This window comes from Neopelma chrysocephalum, unplaced genomic scaffold, assembly GCF_003984885.1.
Source record: "Neopelma chrysocephalum unplaced genomic scaffold, ASM398488v2 Primary Assembly neopelma1_67, whole genome shotgun sequence".
Taxonomy (NCBI): Eukaryota; Metazoa; Chordata; class Aves; order Passeriformes; family Pipridae; genus Neopelma; species Neopelma chrysocephalum.
This window is the reverse complement of record NW_020897726.1, coordinates 7968127-7984385: the sequence shown is the minus strand read 5'-3', so window position 1 is coordinate 7984385 and position 16259 is coordinate 7968127. Positions and strand designations below refer to the sequence as shown.

General features: G+C 40.2%; 1 protein-coding gene across 2 annotated transcripts in view; it reads left to right on the top strand.

The window, feature by feature from the left end:
• Positions 1-229: 229 nt before the first annotated feature.
• MEOX2 (mesenchyme homeobox 2) overlaps positions 230-16259 on the top strand; it is a 186830-nt gene continuing 170800 nt past the window's right edge. Inside the window, exons 1-4 of one of the 2 annotated variants that reach the window (XM_027684774.1) lie at positions 230-325; positions 3445-3656; positions 14275-14428; positions 15985-16078. The gene's annotated coding sequence lies outside the window, so the exon portion shown is untranslated. The remainder of the gene's footprint in view (positions 326-3444; positions 3657-14274; positions 14429-15984; positions 16079-16259) is intronic. The other variant, XM_027684775.1, reaches the window with a different exon arrangement.

Genomic DNA, 16259 nt, shown 5'->3' with positions numbered 1-16259 from the left:
GCGGCTTTCCCTGCGTTTCTGCCTTCCCGAAACGGGCCGGCCGAGCGCCGGACTTTACCCTGCGATCGCTTCGATATCAATGTCCGCCAATCTGCTCTCCACATGGAGACTCGCGAACGCTCCCCACGTTTTCCCCGCTCCGGGATCCCGGCGCGGCGCACGGGCGGCCGCGCTCGGGCGCCCCCTGGCGGCCCCGCTCGGTGGCGGCGCGGGCCGTGTCACTGCGCCCGCAGGGCCCGGCTGCGCTGCGGGGCCGCGGGGTCGCCACTCCTGGCTGCTTTGGGAACGGCCACCTCCTGCTCCCCGGCGTTGGCCTGCTGAAACGGTGAGGGTTTGCATGATTCTGTACCGCCCCAGCCGGTTGAGGGTGACGGGAAGGAAAAAAGGAGCTCGGTACAGGAGAGTGCCCCCGCGGTCGTAGCGCAGGCACCGGTGACGGAGCCCCTTTGGAGGGCAAGGCTGAAGGAGCTCACGGGTTTAGCCTAAGTGACAGCTCCAGCAGGATAGAATTATTAATTAAGAATTTACAATCTCTCAATACCTGTAGTCAAGGTGGGGTCTCCCCTGGAATACTGAATCCACCTCTGGGGTCCCCAGCACAGGAAGGATATTGACCTGTTGTAGTGAGTCCAGAGGAGGGTCATCAAATTGATTAGGAATGGAGCACCTCTCGTATGGGGAAAGGCTGGGAGAACTCGGATTATTCAGCCTAGAGAAGAGAAGGCTCTGGGGTGTTCTAATTGCGGCCTTCCACTACCTGAAGGGAGCCTACAAAGAAGATGGAGAGGGACTTTTTCCAAGAGCATGTAGTGACAGGGCAAGGGGGTGTGGCTTTAAAGTGAAAGAGAATAGGGTTAGATTAGATATTAGAAAAAAAAAAATCTTTACTGTGAGGGTTGCGAGGCTCTGGAACAAGTTTCCCTGAAAAGTTGTAGATGCCCCATCCCCGGAAGTATTCAAGGCCAGGTTGGATGGAGCTCTGAGACAGCTGGTCTAGTGAAAGATATCCCTGTCCATGGCAAGGGGTTTGGGACTAGATGATCTTTAAGGTACTTTCCAACCCAGGCCATTCTATGATAGGTATTTTAATATTTTCATTCTAAAAAGCACGTTAAAAGCCTGGGCTATGTAATACTCCAGCCTTTGTATCATGGTTGTGAATACTTCTTCAGAAATAGGGCATTAGAGTGGAAGTGTAAGCTGAGAGATTGCAAATTCATAATTAATAATTCTATGCTGCTGACAAAGTATTTACCCATGTCAAATACCTACCTAAGTTATGTTGTTTATAAAACTGATTCAAACATCTTTGATCTCAGCTCACACAAAATTCCGTCAGATGGAAGTCAAACACTTTGTAGAAAAAACCATGCACTTTTGAGGTAGTGTTGCTCAAACTGTGTAGAGGGATTGGCATTGGCTCCGATTCAAGGACTGACACGTCCCCCTCCACCAGCCTCCCCCTCCTTCCAGTTTGACCCACAGCACCAGCCCTTTCCCTGTTCTAAAGTTGTTGCCCAGGACTTTTTATTAGCCATTTAGCCCTGCTCAGCTGTACAGCATGAAGAATGCATACTTTTCCTTCTACTTAGTGTTGGCTTTATCAGTAAAATTTATCTGGAGTTTGATGTTCAGAGGGGTGAAGGGATGATGGGAGGGGGGAATAGCCCAGTCCAGCTGTGAGTATACTGACTACTCATTTAAGCAAAGGCAAGGGAAGCAGCCTGGCTGCAAAAAGTAAAATATTACAGGCTATATCATAGGGTTTGGATGTGAACATATATACACAATGCTTCTTTCACAGGATTCCTGCTGTAAATTTTATCCTTTACTGGGTGATTCAATCCTCTGTAATGAAAAAGTTGCCCCACTCTGAACTTTCCTGATGCTATTTCTTTCCCAAGAATAGTAATAACAGAAACTAAAACAAAAGACAGAAGAAAACATACTCCAGCTTGTGTTAAAGGAATATTTCTTGGAAAATGAAAAACCATGGTACCAATGGGATCGGCCCTTCAAAGCTTCTGAAATTTTGCCACGGCCACCACATCTGCTACAGAAATTAATTTGATACGGCACTGCATTCCTTTTATGGTTAATTCACACTTATCCAGTGGGTGACCTATCCAACTTGTAGACAGGTAGGGCAGTAAGTGTGAAGTCACCTGAATCAAGAAGCAGTATGGCTATATTTGTATCATCTATATTCCCTAGTTTGGAGAGGTGCCATGTTGAAACAACAGGTATTTTTCCTCTCCATCTTGTGGGCTGCTGTAAAATAAGTTTTGCACTGTTTATGTTTTTGGAGGGCCAGGGTACCCCACTGGTAACCTTGGATAACAGAAGCCTAATTAATGTAGCCCTGGATAATATAAACATAATTAAACCACAGACACTATGCACCCATGAAAATGCCTGGTGATAATCTTTATCCCATTGCCTGTTATGCTTCCAAATTTGCTGCTTCTCTCAGAGACATTATTTATTTGCTCTCTGCAAATCTTTTTCATGAAGCATGTCTGCTTCTTTCTAGACCTTTGTTTGCAAGGTATGCAAGTATTAATGCATGTGTGCATACAAATTGCTCCCTAAATTCTTAACTAGCTTAGGACACTTCGTACTCTGATTGAATCCTGACTATGTTTGATAAGCGGACAAATTTCTAGAAACTTTCTGGTCCATGTTTTAACAATGAATATCATCATGCAGCTTGACAAACACCTACTTTTTGAAGAAAATGATTCTATCTTACATAGGAGGAGACCCCAGAGGTATCATGGCTTTTCATTTTCCAAGAAAGATTCTTTAGCACAGTCACTGTTCTGCTAGTGATACATCCCCAGGAACTCTACTAGAAACCTAGAGAATTGGAAAGTATTCAATCAACATATCAGGTTATTGCTGAAGCAAGGTCATATTCCAACAGAGAGAATATGAAAACCAATACACCAATAGACCACAGTCTTTTATTAACTACTGAGTGTTTTAAAACACAACAATGTGCAAAGTCTTTTTGCAAATTGAGTGCCAGGTTTCATTTTTGGAAGCTGAATGTTACTATTTTGATAGATATTAAAAGATTCAGTACACTAAATACAAAACTGACATGTGTGCACCAGTACAGCAAATTCTAAAAATGCATGTGATGCACAAAGAACCCAGACTATTTATTCTTCAAGTATGCTGTGTTTGGTATGTTGTGTGATAGCTGTTAGGTATGCTTAAAGAATTACTTTGTAATTGCAGTCTCACAGGATGTCCTTTTGTTTTTCTGAGGAATATTCCCCAGTGTTTCTCTTTTCATTCAGATGCCTCGAGCATGACCACAGGAAGACATTATTTCCCCCTTCGATACAGGAATATGTATCAACATAAGACCCATGCCATGCTGTTACACTAACAATTGTTCAGTAATTTATTTCCCTCTTGTTTCTCTCTTTCCAGTGGAAATACGTGATCCAAATCTGAGCGAACTGACTGCAGATGTTTTTGTTGACTTTATAGACTTTGATTATATCTTTGATACAAGAGAATCCGCCCTGCAGGACGGGAGTGTAATTCCATCAAGGACTTCTGGTGACCTCATAAACCATGAGAGCTGGCATTGACTTTAATGGGCACCACGTGGTTAAGTTCCCATGCATCATTTTGAAAATGTAAGGCTTCATTTGATATTGCAGAAGGATACCAGACCTACCATGTCAAATTGTTTCTCTTTCTTCTTAAGGAGCCACCCGCTTTATGTTACAGTCAGTCCTCCTTGGTAGCAAATGAAATATGCCATTCTGGAAAATTAGTATTTTCTCTGGCAAAATGAACTTGAAAAGTGCGTTTCATAGAAAAGCAGATATTTGGGTTATATTCTTTTAAATAAACTTTCTAAAAAGATGGCAGTAAATTCAAGGAAAGATGTGGGTTTTGCAGCACTGGCTTTGCAAATTTCAAAGTATGAGACATTTAAAAAAAATAATTTCTTAAAAAATATAGTAATAGAATTGTTATCGGTCAGTTGAAAAATTAGACCATGTTAAACATGGTTTTAGTTAAGCTAAGTTAGCTCAAACTGCTAGTGATAAATGACCTAAGTTAGAAGTTACTCGAACTAAACCAGTTTAACTGTATTCAGTGCACCCGTTCTAGGACTCTTTTATTAGGAATTTCCAGGGGTTCAATAAGGTTGACTTGATGTTTCAATTTGTGAAGTTTGTTCCATCACCTTTGTAAGGCACTTGGAGATTTTCTCCTGCCTTTTCTCAACCTACCTTTCACCTGTTGAAACCAGTATACACCCATTGTCCATACCTATAAAAAGTTGCTGGGTATCAGTCTGAAAATAAGGTCTGTCAGCACGGCTCTGATTCAGGAAAATGTGGTAATAAAGACATAACCTAAGTGTGTCAGCTTAGCTTTTTTTATCATCTATGACATCAGTATATAACAAGGAGATGCTCTAAAAATTGCTTATCATGATGATTGCATACCAGGAAAGGATCTGTCCTTCCTAATTCTGACAGTACAGATCAGTGAACTGCCTAATCTCTATTTTTATTTCAGCGTTATAAGTAATTTTATTCCTAGATTGGTCCATAAATAACAAAATCTTTGTTACATGGCTAGATAATGTTTCTGTACATTATCATGGATATGTTATTTTTTATTCAGCTTCAGGTAACAAATCACCTTGATATTAAAGGGGGGAAAAGGATACCTTTTAGACAGATTATTGAAAAACTGCTTACTCTGGCCTTTCTGCCACCTTAATGTGAAGTCCCCAGTGTGTGTTGTTCTCTGGGATAACTTCTGAACTATATTCATCACTGCTCCCTGTGCTATATTGCAGTGAGAAGTACATTTTTTCACCATGTGCATGGCTCATCCATAAGGTATAGCACTCCTTTTAGTAGTTCTATCCCATGTCCTAGAGCTAGGTGGAATAACTGCAGGTCTTAAGTTTAGTTTAAATGTCTTCTTAAAGAATGGTGAATGTGGGTGTATGGGAGAAGGCTGGTTCTTCAGTGTTGGTGTCGTGGTACAGTTATGTAGATTTTATACAACAACCTCCTTCTTAATGGCACTCAGAATTATCCCAGTTGCAATCTCATAGCTGAGATAGTTAATAAATTACAGGCATAAGAAAGGCTGCGACAGCCTTGGGGTGCAAGTTGTACTGTACTAGGTTAGATAGTTTGTACAAGAGGAGGATCCCTAAGGCTTGTTGAATAAATAGATGGATCTTCTCTCTACTCCATGAAAAATTATATATGTTTTTGGTTTGTTTGTACTACTTTCTCCACATGAAACGTGTGTTTAGTCCAACAATTCTGTGGTTTCCTCACTTTGTGATAATAATTAACACCCTTACTGAAGTCTAAGCAGTGATGACATTTGTTTAGAGGCCTGACTCTGATTTTTGTTGCTGTTTTGCCTTATGTTACTTTCAATATGCAATTGGAACCATTTTGGAAAAGGAAAAGGTTCAAAGATTGTTGGTTTTTTTGATCTTACTGACCATATATATCCTTCAACTCAACTCAGTATATCCTTCAACCTTTGTGGGTGGACAACCTCTCCAGTGCTGTGGGTCTGGGTTGACAGTAGCAAGGTGAAACTAAAGCGAGCTATGCAGGGGTCTAAAGTCTCCCCCTTTTTTTTTTCCCCTTAAAGAAACAGAAAAATAGATATAATTGATATAAAAGTAAACCAGTCAGAAAGTAACTGTTGTTTATGAGGTAAATGTGTTAGGAGAGGAAAAAAGAAAAGATATCTTAAACCTTACTTTAGAGATTCCTGAAGCTTTGGGGAAAATTTATTTTAAGAAATATGACAATGGTTCTCTACTCTCCTCAGTAATCTTGTAAAAAAAGATTAATAGCTTTGGAGTAGATATACATATTTTGAACTTCCTTTCTGGATAGAGCACAAAGAAAACCTGGCTTGTTTGTGGTTGTAGAAGAATCATAGGTGGCTTTGTATAAGAAAGGCAGGTAGCTGCCAGGGACATACAAGCCTCCTTCCCTTTCCCTGTTCTTTTTTTGGTAATAACTTTTTTCAATATGTTGTAATTTTTTTCCCCATTTTTCCTAAATAAAGTGAAATGTCAAATCAGCAGAGAATTAAAATGTATTTATAAAAAAACAACCAAAAGGGCATCTGATGTTTTACAGACATTCCAACACCTTCAGGAAATTTGAACTCACACCAAAGGGTCTGATATTCATTTGAATCTCCATCTGTGCTGAAGCACATGTGTGCACACAACACACATTGAACCACTACAGTGGAAAAAAAATCCCTGCTCTTAAATTATAGCAGCTCTCTACAATTCTTCTGTAACCACAAAGGCTTTGGTAGTTTTGAGACATTGCAGTGGCTTTGGGTGATCTGATCACAGAGCTTAGTTTTGTTAAAGAAATCCCTTTGCTGAAAGGTATGAAAAAGCTGTAGGAGAAACATGGGGAGCTGCAACCTCGCAGCATGAGGGTAGTTTGGAGTAAAGGGGAAGGGTTCAAGAAGCTGTTGTGACAGCAGACACCCTACAGCCAGAGTTAATGCTGGAAACACTGCAGTTTTAGTTCCCTCACCAGAAATCCCCATGCTCGCAGGAACGGATATAGTCATTAGTCCTCAATGGGAATATGACCTTTCCCTTTAAGTATCTGTGTGATGCTTTTGATCCTTTGACTCTCTCTAAGGGATAGATTAAATATGTGGCACAATGTCTACTCCTGAGTGAGGATTAAGCCTGGCTTTTGGAAGCAGAACTATATTGCCTAACCCATCACCATTTATCATGTTCTCTGGGGACCTGTTCTCCATTTTTCTTCCCCTCCCCCTACACTTTTAGAAAATCCTCTTCTCTGGGGTTTAATATTGATATCAGCTGCATTGGCCTTGGCTTCATTGTAGTTCCTTCTGATTTTACACTGAACCAGGTCTTATGTCTCAGATATCTTGTTAAACAAAGTGCTATTTTGAGGCTCAGTTCTCATGCACCCTGCACTTCCCTTAGCACATTTTTGTGTATGAATTTTCGTAATAAATACCTTAAAATGATTTATAGTTTTGTATCACCATGTATTTCAATGGAATTCCCTGAGGATAAACCTTGCCTTTTAATACTTGTATTCAGATTTAATGAAGCAGTGAAGCATATGATTACCTTCAGGACCTGTGTAAATCCCATTAACTTCAATTAAGCCCAAGAACATGCTTTGGTGCTTCACTAACCAGGGATGCTTAAGGCTAACATGCACATAAATGTTTTGCTGAATCAAGTCTTAGTGTTTTATCCATTTTTATTCCTGTTTCTCTTTTACTCTGTCTGATGATATAATAATTTTGGTCTTGTAGCTTCCAAGTAAGAAGCTACAGTAGGACTGAAGGTCTCATTCAGTAGAGGATAAAATTAATCCATTCTGCAGCTGTGAACCAGAGAAGTCACAGCAAGCTTCCCAGTAAAATGAAAAAGTGATGGTATGGCACTCTGGCTCATAAAAATGTAATTTAAGCATTGCCCTCTCAATAAAAATATCACATTTAGGACACAGTAATCCCCTTCTGAACCTTATCTTACTTTTCAACAGCTCTTTGGACTCTTAGAATTGATGCACTTTGAATTTCCTGTTGGTCAGGTAGCATGACTTCCTGTAGCTCCCTCCCACAACCCCAGCTTTGCGTGTCATTCTAAGCAGGCAATATCCAGGCACAGGCGGAAAGCTGACTCCTTGGTCTAAAATTCAGTACATTCAGGAGCTTTAAGGTACTTAGTTGGCAGACTTCAGAACTACTACTGCTCAGAGCTGTGGCCTTTGCACATATTGCACCAAAATGAGTGAAACTTCAAAAATGCTTTTCAATTGTTTTCTCAAGACTCCTGCCAGAATCTTTGCCTTCTTTTCATACTTTTTTCTTTTAATGAGCTCCTGATTTATGACAAGAAATCACCAGACACCTAGGTTCTCTGGGCTTATTAAAACAGACAAATTCTTTGGTGTTAGAAATTCATCATAAGAACATATATTTTTTCCATACTAGATTAAATCAATGCAGGCAAGTGCCCCAGTCCTCTCCCAGCTATGGTCTGGAGGTATTTCAGCACAAGGAAAAAATAACCCTTTCCAGTTCCTGGCTCAAAAAAGCCAGTGTTTTCACTGGAGGCAGAAGGATGATTCTTTTCTTGTCCCCACAGTATTCTGCATTTTATCTATATCAAAAGATTTGCTTCCTCTTCCATATCCTCTTCTTATATCTTCCAAATAGGAGTCTTCTTCCTAGCTTCCGTGTCTGAGTTGCACTGGTGATTTATATGCTCACTGTCTGTTTTCACAATGTCTTTCCTGGCTGTCTTGTATCTCTCCCCTGTGGAGCACTGGGCCTTAAAATCATTGCAGTAAGAACAGGCAATCAGTCTTCCTTAGATACATATTGGATTTTACTGGTGCCTGAGCCTATAGAATGTGCCAATGTCTTTTGTGGTTCTGGCAAGGAAACCTCAGGAAAGTGTGGAGTTTTGGTTTGGATAACAGAGAAGCTGTTTGGGACTTTTTTAAGCAAAGTGTTCTTTATTTATTGTTCTTTTCACAAGATAATGCTGGGAATAGATGAGGAAGTTTCAGAAGGAGTTTTGGAACTGCAGGGTGGTGGCTCTGCTCAAAATCACAGAGCCATATGTTAACTTTGGATTCTGTCTTTGGAAGCAGCCTCATTGCAAAGTGCAGCTCTGATTCATTTAGATAAAGGATTTAAGAATATAGGAATGGCCACACCATGCAGGCCAAAGGCCTCTCCAGCTGAGCAGCCTGTCTCACAATAGCCAATAGTACATGCTTAAGAAATGTGTCTGCCAAATATATACTGAAATTTTCAGTGCCAGTGCAAATTGGAGTCAGTCACGTGGCATTTAACACTGTAGTTATTAGTCCTTGATTTTTTCCCCATGAATATTTCTAACCACTTTTCACACAATATAAAATTGTAGCACCTGCAATATCCTGTAAAAAGGATTCACAGAGCTTGTGTGTACCTTGTATGAAGTGTCTTGAAAGAAGGATCTCTACTTTGGGCTCGCCAACTACTATTTTATTTGATAACCTCTAGTTCTTGAATGGGAAAAATCCATGAACTGTTACTTCTATCTGCCTTCTTCTTGCCACTTAGTATTTTATTAGACCTATATTACTATATTACTTCTCCAAGCAGAGCAATCCTGATCTGCCCAACCTTCTTCATATAGAAACTATTTTGCACCTTTCTCCTTCGATGAAATTTATCTGAAACAATTCCAATACAGACTCTTGTCTGTATCGTATCAAATGTGCACGGTCTAGCCTCAGGCTACTGTTGTTTTGGGTTTTTTTTGTGAATAAAGACTTAAATATTAACTGAAGCAAGGTTTTCCCTCTGGTTTCAGAAAAGGTGAATGCTCCAGTCACAGAACACATGGCTTCAATGGATTTTTTTTAAACAAAGGATAGCATTATTTAATATCCAAAGAAAAGATAGAAGTGTATGGGATCACCTCTGTAGCCAAAAGTGTTTGGCTTGGACTCTAGGCTGCCTGAATTACCAGTTATTTCTTTCTGTCTGAAAGAGGTGATAAGGCCTTCTTTGCTTTTCTCTTTGAAAGTTCCTTACTTCATCCCACCACAGCATGAGGGGTGAGGAGGGTAACAAGAAATATAGCATGGGACTGCTAAACAGCCAGCTCTAGCCTTAGCAATAAGTGAGACAAAATTACACAAATTTTATGTTCCGCTTGAAAAACTTGGGTTCAATTCACTTGCCTAAACATACACGGTTGGCATCATTTGAGACAAAACAGGCTACCTGGGACACCCATATGGAACTTTCCTGTTAGAGAAAACTTGTATCTTTCTGGAGTGACTAGTGTGCTGACTAGGTATCTTCAAGGCTCACAAATACCACAAAGCACATATGTTTGGCAATTTTATTGCACATCTCATTTCTTTCATTCCAGTTTTCATTGTCTGTGCCTTGCAGATTTGTTTTAATTTATAAGTGTAGTACAAGTCAGGTAAAACACACATTTTGCTACAATTCTGTTTATTTGTAAAGGATGTGCACAAAATTCCATTCCCCAAGAAAACAGTAGAAACAACCAATAACATTTTTAACTTACTTGCAATGTCTCATTTTCTTTCAGCACTCAATATTTCATATTTCTCCTGAAGTCTACACTCTTGTGAATGTTTCCTCTAAGACTCTGTCTTGTTTGTTTTGGTGATCTTAAGGCAGTCGTTCAACCCTGCATAAGATTCAAGAATTTTAGATTTTATTTTGACTAGGGTTAGACCTTCCAGTGCCCTTGGATATTGTTTTCTACCATTTCCAGGTATCTCTATGCATAAATATATCTTTCACTTAACTTGCTGAATACAGAAACATTACATAGATCAGTGATGACTGCAGCTGAACAAGACGAAAGACTAAGCAGTCCAGTAAGATATACAGACATCCTTTAGCACATATTAGTTGCCAATGAAATATGAATCTGTTTCAAGACTCACTTTTATTTTGTGGGTTAATTGTACCAGATTTAAGTTCTGTCACCAATTCTTCCTTTTCTGCTCATAGACTCCATGTAAGCAGCCATAAAATTATGTGGGTTGGAAGGAGCCTGTGGAGATTGTGTGGTCTAATCTCCTTCCAGGTGAGGCAGGCTACGCAGGACCTGGTGCAGTCACATTTGGTGCATGACCAAGGATGGGCACTTTACATACTCTCTGGCCAACTACTCTAATGTTTGTGGGTTTTGTTTTTCCTATATCTAGTCACAATTCCCTGTGTTCCAACTTGTGCTTATTCCTTCTTGTCCTCATACTCTGCCCCTCTAAAAGCCACAGTGTCCTATAAGAAGCAGAACAGGTTACCAGTCTAGGTACCTGTGATTTTTATGAGGTGATTGTTATTACTGTAGCCTTGAATGCAGATACAGGGTTTGAATGATCTTTTGTGTAATTAAAATTTCTACTTCAAATTCTAGCATTATCCTTTAAAATTAAGCTTTTGAGAGATAGTTACATCTTGCATAAAGACTTGAACTTAAGAAATACAGATTTCTTTGAATATTAATTAACTCTTGCTCCTTGGATTTGTATTCTGTGTTTGCTCACTTCCTTGGAAGTTTTTAAGGAGAACTGGTAAACAAGTTGATCAGACAGATGGATAGGCGAGCAGCACTATTACAGATGTTTTAGTTTTGGAAAACCAAATTAAAATGCTAATTTTTCATTCAAAAATATATGTCTTTAAACCCACTTCTTAATAAAAAGAAACTGATGAATTGACTTTTTTTCTAAAAAAATATCTCTTTTCAAAGTGCAAAATTGATATTAGATTTTGCAGTTTTTAAGGACATATAATAGAAAATTAGACTGTTCCAGAGAAAATTATGAATGCCTGAATGGGTTATCTCTACTGCTACTCTGTTGCGAACCCTGCAAGGTTTTGTTGTGAGACAATTACTGATCTCCAAAAGAGCAGCTGGGCATGACTTGGAAGCGAGCAGAGACTATGGTCCATTCTCAGTAGGCAGTTTTGGAAAGTAAAGAGGGTTTGGATAGATATACAGTCTATTCCATATTGTTGGCCTTAATGGGAAAGAATAGTCATTTACCTGTTAAATTTTACTTGTACAGACTTTGACATCTTTTACCAGATGGAAATAAAACAACTCAATTTATGTAATTTATTATACATGATATTATATAATTTATTCCTGGTGGTTCTATTTTAGAGAGTGTCACAATTCCCAATACAAAAGCAGTGACTCAATTTCTGATCTTGACAGTTTATCTTTATTCCTTGTTGACTGCAGGTCAGTGATGGCTGTGCTCAATTTACTTTTCTCATCTTGCCATAATTAAAAGTAGAATTTGTTTCTCAAAGGTCTTAAATCCTTCTTCTCAGCAGCTAGTAGTTGCTAATTCATCGTCTTTGCTAGAATAGGAATGAGATATAGAATTACATTTGTGGAGAGTACTGAACAGTTTGAATCCAACACCAGGAACTTGCTTCCTAAGTCTTATTCATTTGGTATCACAACGAACTCTGCATTCATTCATGCATTGAGCAGATGTGTTCTGCATCTGAATGTGTAGTCCTTGGAGATTTAGAGACTTGGGTACCTGGGTACCATCTGTACCATTTAGGGCCATTGCTCTTCTTTTTGGATCTAAATTCCAGACATTTCAGTAAGGTAAAATTATAATTACCTTTAAGTGTTTTTCTTCTGATCTGTATGAGAATAACTAGTCCCCTAAGTTAGGTGTCTAGATTCTCAGTACACAGGTTTTTCAAACCATTATGTGAAATAGTTAACTAGCTGACCAAGGAAGCACCTAAAATCAAAAGGAAAACTGAACTGCCCAGAGCAAATGAATAGGTAGTATCCATTTCTTGAAGATCAAACGATGCCTTTAAAGTATTTCCAATAACACAAGCAGATCCTACTTGAGTCTTTTGAATCACTACAGAGTAAAAATAGAAGATAACAATGTCTGCTTTTTATACATGGTTAGTACTGTATCAATAATGTCAAATGTATCAGCAAATAATGTCAAATCCCAGGGAGAAGAATTACTTCCCCAGTGTTGGCAATGTTGAAGGTGGCACGTGTTACTGTATTTTTAGGGAGACATGTCTTGCTGGTCTTGTACCAGCTGGGTTATGTCCCTCAGGAGATTTAGGCATACCTGTGTGACACAGATGTATGACAGAGTGCAAGCTAAGAGGGGCAACCAGGAGATGCAGCGGTCTGTGCCAATTTGAGCAGAAGGGAGCACAGAAGGGGACAGAAACTGTGGAGGATGGTGTACACATACTCAGCAATGGTGGTGACCTCTTATGGAGCAGAAACTAAAACATCTTCCTGTGGCATCAAGGGAGGATACAGCTCTGCAGGTCCATGGGTGAAGGAATGCCTCACTGAGGTGTCCTGGTTTGAGCTGGGATAGAGATAATGTTTTTCCTAGTGGCTTGTACAGTGCTGTGTTTTTTATTTAATATGAGAATGATGTTGATAACACACTGATGTTTCAGTTGTTGCTAAGCAGTGTTTACAGTAAGTCCAGGACTTTTCAGCTTCTCACCCCACCCCACCAGTGAGTAGGCTTGAGGGCACAGTAAACTGGGAGGGGACACAGCCGAGACAGAGGAATCCAGATAACCAAAGGTATATTCCATGCCATGTGGTGTCATGCTCAGCATATAAACTAGGGGGAAAGCTGGCTGGGCACCACTGCTCAGGAACTGGCTGGGCATCGTTGGCAGGGGTGAGCAAGTGCATCATTTGCATCATCATCGTCTTCTTCTTCTTCTTCTTCTTTTCTTCTTCACAACAGCAACAACAGCCACAACAACAATAATAACAACAGTTTATTTATTATCATCATAGTGTGGCCAGCAGGATCAGGAAAGTGATTCTTCCCCTGTACTCTGCACTGGTTAGGCTGTACCTTGAGTACTGTGGCCAGTTCTGGGCCCCTCAGTTTATGAATACATACTGAAGTGCTGGAGTGTGTCCAAAGAAAAGCAACAAGGCTAGTGAAGGGACTGGAGAAAAAGTCCTATGAGGAGCAGCTGAGGGAGCTGGGGTTGTTCAGCCTGGAGAAGAGGAGGCTCAGGGGAGACCTCATCACTCTCTACAACTACCTGAAAGGAGATTGTAGCCAGGTGGGCATCGGTCTCTTTTCCTGGCAACCAGCAGTAGGACAAGAGGGCACAGTATTAAGCTGAGCCAGGGGAGGTTTAGGTTAGACATTAGGAAGAAATTCTTTACAGAGAGAGTGATCAGACATTGGAATGGGCTGCCCAGGGAGGTGGTGGAGTCACTGTCCCTGGAGGTATTTAAGAAATGATTGGATGTGGCACTTAGTGCCATGGTCTAGTAGGCAAGGTGGTGTTAGGTCAAAGGTTGGGCTTGACGATCTCAAAGGTCTTTTCCAACTTAGCTGATTCCTTCCTTCCTTTTCTGTCCTGTTAAAGTCTTTATCTCAACCCATGAACTTTACCTTTCTTCCAGTTCTCTTCCCTTTCTGCTGTGGGGGTGGGTGAGTGAGCTGCTGTGTAGTGTTTACTTGCCTGCCTGGCATGACATGACGCTGAGGCTGGAGAAGATGGTGTCTTCAGCTGCAGGAGGTGTGCAGTGATAGAGGAGCTGTGTCACCAAGTAAAGGAGCTGCAGGAAGTCTACAGACTGCATAGCATCAGAGACAAGGAAAGGAGTTTGATGAGATCTTTTCTAAGACCTTGTAGCTGCAAGACCCTGAACTCCAGCTGTATGAAGAGAGGGGCAGGCAAAGACAGTGGTGTCAAAAACACTCACAATGGTGAAGGCTGCAAGATTCTGACTTGTGGTATCAGGCAAACAGCTCCTGCTCTGCCTGCAGTTTGGCAACTACAGATCAAGGTCAGTGTTCTGGTTGCAGATAAGGGGCTGAGAGCTATGCCTGGAGCACAGCCCAAGCTTGCTGAGCCTTAGCTCCAGCAGCACACAAGACAATCAGTACACTCAAACAGAAGAAATTCTATTTAAATATAAGAAAAAACTCACTGTGGTCAAGGTAGTCAAACACTGGAACAGTATGCCCAGAAAGTTTGTGAAATATCTATGCCTGGAGACATTTCAAACTGCAGTTGTACATGATCCTGAGCAACCTGCTCTAGTTGACTTTGCTTTGAGCATGGGTTCGTAGTAGATGATCTGAGGCCCCTTCCAACCTCAGGAATTCTGTTTCTCTTTACCGTAGTGGAAGGTTGTGAAGACATATCAAAAGAGGATAAATTAGTCAGTGAGGAGCAATAAATTATGAGCTTCTGGTACCCAGGCTAGTTCATTAAGAGGTACATATGACCTGTGTATTGCTGTGCAGGCACATTCATATGTGGAAAACATCTAGTTTTGGATCCAGATGGAGCGTAAGGAAAGTCTAGTCAGGGCAGTTCTACCCATAAACAAATGTGTGATTCAAGAAACACATTTGAATATTGCAAAAGAGAGCACTTAGGGTATTTAGTCACCACCTAAATTAGGTGTAAATCAGATTTTTTTGCGTGTTTTTTTTTAAATTTCAGTTCTTGAATTTTCTGTATATCTGTACTTTATTGCCTAAGATGTTCACCAGTTTCCGTCTTCAAGCTTAACCATGCACAACCAACATAGAAGTGAAAAAGTTCACCTCCACTTCCAAAAGAGATTTTTAGCTGTCTTTCTATACATTCCTACCTTTGAGGCCAAATAATTGCTGTTGTTTTGTACCAGCAGCCCTGCATTCTTAATTTGAATATGTATGTAAAATGGATGACCCTCACCTTCCCACAGCTGTGCAACTATTATAACTTCAAATAATGTTTTGCAGCTGGGGCACAGGGCTAAAACACTACATGTGGTTACTTACTTCTTTATATGTGGTATCCTTCATATTACAGTATGTGTCTGCTGTTCCTCAGTAGGGCAAATATTGACATACAGTATTTTGCTCCCCTTTAGCTCGCACACTTCCCTTTTAACCAGATGTAACAAACTCTTTCCTAACCTATTCTGTCTCTACTGCTATATATGTTGACACCAATGGACTTGTGAGTAAGTAGGCCTGTCAGCAGTGGATATTTTTCTCCTCCATTGTCGTTGGAATAATGACATCTCTTGCTTTATATGGTTTTGTGTCCTACAACTCAGTAATCCAATGCAGACCTCACTGTCTGTCTGCAAGACACCAGTCTGTAATTCACCTAATAAGCCTAAAAAAAGAAAATCCCTTGACTTAAGGACAAGAATGTGTCCTGTGTTCTTAGTATTCTGCAGACTAGAGAGCAAAATTGCTCTCCTCTTTAAAGTCAGAATGATTACCCATACCTGCATGGCTATATTCCTTTAAATGTAGAAAACAACATTATACATAATTATTTTACAACAACAAGATTTTATGTGCTATTTTAGATGTTTCCCTTGTTTTTCATTTTAAGAGAAGAAGAATATAAACTTCCTAGAACAAAACATGCTGAGGATGGCTTTCAGCTGCCACGTTCTTAGCTTAAGCCAAGTGCCTTGGAAGTGCAGGTATGTTTACATCTGGGTTTTATTTCTGACCCACCTTTAATAAAGATGCAACAACGATACAGCAAAACACAACACAACATGATAATATATGGCACATAATAAAGAACTGCCATAAGTACACAGGGGGCTCAATTTTGCTTTCACTTTATCTCTGCAAAAATCCATTGTTCAACACTAAACC